Here is a 4,819-nt window from a genome sequence, read left to right on the forward strand (position 1 = left end):
TTGGCATACTATGGGCTATTTGTGGCAGTGGATGGACTTTTGATTCAATTTGCTGATCTGCTGCTATGTTGCAATAGGCCAAGTGGCAACTTCACCCCTTTCTGTCACCAGGGGTACCTCAAGGCCTAGAAATGCTGGGCATTTTGCTCCATTTTCCATACCTTAGGAGGATCCCGCTCCGGGGTTGAATCGTGTAGTGTGTTTGCTATATTCTGTTAATAAACATCCGTGTTTTGGGGTATGTCTTGCGTTGCTGTCAGTATTTGGGGAGCAGAGCGGCTTCTGCTGGTTCCTCTTCTGCAATATTATATTGGAAGAGTAATGCTGGCAATAGGAAAATCATGGAGCTGCAAACACAGGTCCTTCCACACAGCGACGCAGTGTAAGTAGTCCACAGTTCATGGGCCTTATATCTTATATGTCAGAAAGGCTGCAGACAGAGGTCTTTCCACACAGCGACGTGGTGTAAGTAGTCCACAGTTCACAGCCTTATATCTTAGGGTGACTACCCACTAGCGTTTTTTTACTGCGAAATTCGCAGCCTTTTTTTTTTTCTGCAGGGGTCTATGGGCTATGGGACATGTAAAGCTAAAATCGCAATCGCACAAAATCGCGATTTCGCAGTAAATCACAATTTTGCGCGATTGCGATTTTAACATTACAAGTCCCATAGACAACTGCAGAAAAAAAAAACGCTGCGAATTTCGCAGTGAAAAAAACGCTAGTGGGTAGTCACCCTTATGTATCAGAAAGGCTGTAAACACAGGTCCTTCCATGCAGCCTGCGCTTCTGTGTGGGCACAGCTGTATGCCAGACACCTTGGTATTGGCATGGGCACCGCTTTATGGCTGGTTCTGTGTTACTGGTGCCTCAATTTAACTGGATCCATTGTATTAGCATTATGTGCCTGTTATTTGGACACTATTATTGCTGACAGAAAATTGAGTACTACAGGATGGGCCATGGAGAAGTAGGCTGCACCACAGTTTGATGAAAGATGTCTAAAAGAAATGTGTCTTTGTTGCCCATAGCAACCAGTCAGAACACAGCTTTCATTTTATCTCAGCAGTATATTAAATGAAAGCTGTGCTGTGATTGGTTGTTATGGGCAACAGAGGTAGATCTTGTTTCAGACAGCTGTAATCAGTGTGGTGCCAGCCTGCTTTTCTGTGGCCCATCCTGTACCATGTAGCTGACCCGTTCTGTACCATGTAGCTGACCCATCCTGTACCATTTAGCTGACCCATGCTGTACCATGTAGCTGACCCATGCTGTACCATGTAGCTGATCCGTCCTGTACCATGTAGCTGATCCGTCCTGTACCATGTAGCTGACCCGTCCTGTACCATGTAGCTGACCCGTCCTGTACCATGTAGCTGACCCATCCTGTACCATGTAGCTGACCCATCCTGTACCATGTAGCTGACCCATCCTGTACCATTTAGCTGACCCATCCTGTACCATGTAGCTGACCCATCCTGTACCATGTAGCTGACCCGTCCTGTGCCATGTAGCTGACCCGTCCTGTGCCATGTAGCTGACTCGTCCTGTGCCATGTAGCTGACCCGTCCTGTTTTGCATTGCTGTTCTGTGGGCACAGCTAAGTGTCTGACACTTTGTTACAGACAGTGATAGATGGCTGAATCACAAGCTGTTTTGTATGTAATGTGCCTATGATAGGATTGTACCGGAATGATGTACCTGTTGGCTGTGTATTTATCCTGAGCTGGGATAAGTATAAGTGCTTTTAAAGTGTCCTTTGTATAAAGTATGAATAATGTTTGGTTGGGTTAGGTTTGGTTTGGAAAGCTTATGGAGGGCTTTTTTTTTGCCTATTGGCATTTTCTGGGCATTGAGCTGGTTTGCCCATGGTTACCCGTGGGTCTGATGTAATACCTCTATATCTAACAACAGCACCAACCAGAAAGGCCAACTACATAGCAGCCATAATATTATGCCAGGCGAGCTGTACCACAATGCCTGGACCCATAATACAAGAACGCATACATAATGCTGGTAACAATAATGCCAGCCGGCCACATATTACCAGCCAGGCTAACACTAGCCGATGCTTTCTGCGTGGGGTGGGATGTACAGACCAGTTTAGGCTGTGTGTTCACATACAACTGTCCGTTGTTCTACTCCATTATAGAAGCACGGCAGGGAAATAATGCCGGTGCCAGATATAGCGTGTGCCGGGTACCAGCTCCACCTGACGGAGCCTATTGCCTACAACGGCTTCTGTCACGTCTCCATTGTGGGGTCCAGGATAGTATTAGATAAAACAGTATTATGTTTTCTGGCATCTCAGATGAAATTCAGGGCAGACGTTGTTGAAGACTAGATGGATGACTGCCTGTTTACACTCACTAGTCACTTTATTCCAGTGAACAAGCGTATGCGCAAAGAGGCCCACCCCAGAGCAACGCGTTTGCGCAGTGAACTAGGTTGATTTGCGCATGTAGCACACAGTAATGTACAATTTTGCGCACGCAGGGCCTGTGCATATGCACGCGCGACACCCCCCACTCTGATTTAAATGGTTATATAGCCTAATGAGGTCCAAATGTGTTCTTTTTCATGTCATTTTGCACAGCATTCAATGCATCCCCTTGCATATTCTGCGCACATTTGCACACCTACTATAGACATCTATGAGAACCCTTGGTGAGAAAATAGCCAGGAAAATAGAGCAGGTCTTATCTTTTTGCACGCGACCGGAATGCATGGGGGGAAAAAATCATTCATGTGAAAGAACACAGTGACATCCATAGGTTCTATTCTCTGCATATTAGACATGTTTATTTTGTGCGCACAAATATGTCCGTCAGAAGGAACCCTTAAAGAAGAATACAAGATAGATATGTAAACTTATCCCTACAGCGGCCATCAGACTGAGACAGTGTTGCCGTAGAACAGCCAGCATTGCTAAAATATTTGAAACTATATTGCAACGTTCTAAACTGTGTTGGATGGAAGTAAATGTATCACTGATGCAGCTGCCAAGTAAGGGCTTAAATACATGGGCGTGTTTTAGTCCTATTATGCGACCGCGAAAATCACAGCCACATAATGGGACAAAGCAAATCCACTGATTGCAATGGTTTTATTTCTACTATCGGGATTTTCACTCGTTAATATTATGTGCAGGAAAGATAGGGCTGTTTTTAAAAACGTGCACGCACTAGTGCAGAGTTTGAATAGTTCCAAAAAGCCCCCAATTCATACGCTAATACACTCTGTAGTGGCAAGCATATTACTGCATGTGCCCATGTAATTTTGCCCTTACATGCAGGTTTTGATGCAAGTTTGCTATGTGTAGACCTAGCCTAAGGTCGGCTTCATGCACATAAGTGATGTTTTCCTACACAGGACAGTGATGCATTGCAGGAAACAAATCTCAGCATGTTCTATCTTGCTGCGTGCTCTTGCATCGTAGCACCCATTGTTTTTAATGCGGCCGGCAGTAGCGGGCCGGCCCCATTGAAAGCAATGGATGAAACAATGCGATCCTCCAGACGCAGGTGTGACAGCCACGCCGGAGAGTCCCTGCATCCCCAAAGTGATGTGAGGCACCCCTGGAAATCTCACATGGTGGGTAGCATGACACGGGGCGGGATTCATGGACCCACATCGTGCTCACCCGTATTAAGTTAGTCTTTGGCGAACAGAATAGCCAAAAGCCCTTACTGATAAATCCCCCATGTGATAAATGTATATGATTTCCCCTCTGGCCGCTGTCAGTGATCATTTCCTACTTGCTCTCCTCAGGTGGTCCTGGCATCATTCCCCGAAAGAAACACCTTCATGGCCATCAAGGTTATCAATAAGGGAAGAAGCGAAGAACACATCTTAATGAGAGAGAGACGGATACTACTGAAGGCCCAAGACTGCCCCTTCATATGCCAACTGTATGCCGCACAGCAGTCTGCCAGCCAAGTCTACTTCATCACGGAGTATCTGTCCGGCGGAAGCCTGGGGGCAATGATCAAGATGTGCGGCTGCTTGGACATCAGCAATGTGAGGTGAGTAAATGACTAATCAGGAGACAAGAGGGTAACTCTGAGGGTGACATGACAGGTCAGACATAGAAGAATGGAGGCCGTACAGGCTGCCACAAACAGCGCCTCCTCTCTTCTAGTGCTGACAGACACTTTGATGGTGACATGATGTCATGGAACTGATATCATGTCATTGATACTACACTCTTCTCTCCGTCAGATTCTACACAGCGGAGATTGTATGCGGCCTCCAGTTCTTGCACCGACGCAGCATCGTCCACCGGTAAGCACAACTTTCCCGCATTTCTCTGCTTTCTTGCAGGGGTGGAGATAATGTACCCAGCTTTCCCAGAGTCCTGAATTAGGACTGGTTTTGCTGCGGTCCATCCCTAAGTCTCCTGCATCACGGAACTGATTTGCATCTTTTCTTTATTGCAGAGATATAAAGCCAGAGAACATCATGCTGGACAGATCTGGACACATCCGCCTGATCGACCTGGGGCTGGCCCAAGACGGCGTTACCTCGTCTAATAAGATCAATGGAATGACGGGCACATTTCAATATATGGCTCCAGAGGTGCTTCTTGAAGAGGAGTACGACGCAGCAGTCGACTGGTGGAGCCTGGGGATTGTTGTATCCTGGATGGTGGCAGGACAGTCCCCTTTCTACCACGGCCCCATCAGAAGAAAGCTCATCAAATCCGTCACCAGAAAGCAGCCCAAATTTCCATCTTGGCTTGATGCTGATGTGAAGCATCTTCTGGAGAGACTGCTGCGAAAGAATCCTGAGAAGAGGCTGGGTGTCTATAAGAACATTA

The 4,819-nt window shown here is 46.7% G+C and overlaps 1 long non-coding RNA gene across 1 annotated transcript; it reads left to right on the top strand.

Moving 5' to 3' along the window:
• The first annotated feature begins 3,886 nt into the window (after nt 1-3,886).
• On the top strand, nt 3,887-4,480 carry LOC136576553 (uncharacterized). Its single transcript, XR_010786387.1, has 3 exons — nt 3,887-4,025; nt 4,222-4,284; nt 4,440-4,480. It is a non-coding gene; the product is annotated as an uncharacterized lncRNA (long non-coding RNA).
• The last annotated feature ends 339 nt before the right edge of the window (nt 4,481-4,819 follow it).

This window comes from Eleutherodactylus coqui, chromosome 1, assembly GCF_035609145.1.
Source record: "Eleutherodactylus coqui strain aEleCoq1 chromosome 1, aEleCoq1.hap1, whole genome shotgun sequence".
Classification (NCBI taxonomy): Eukaryota; Metazoa; Chordata; class Amphibia; order Anura; family Eleutherodactylidae; genus Eleutherodactylus; species Eleutherodactylus coqui.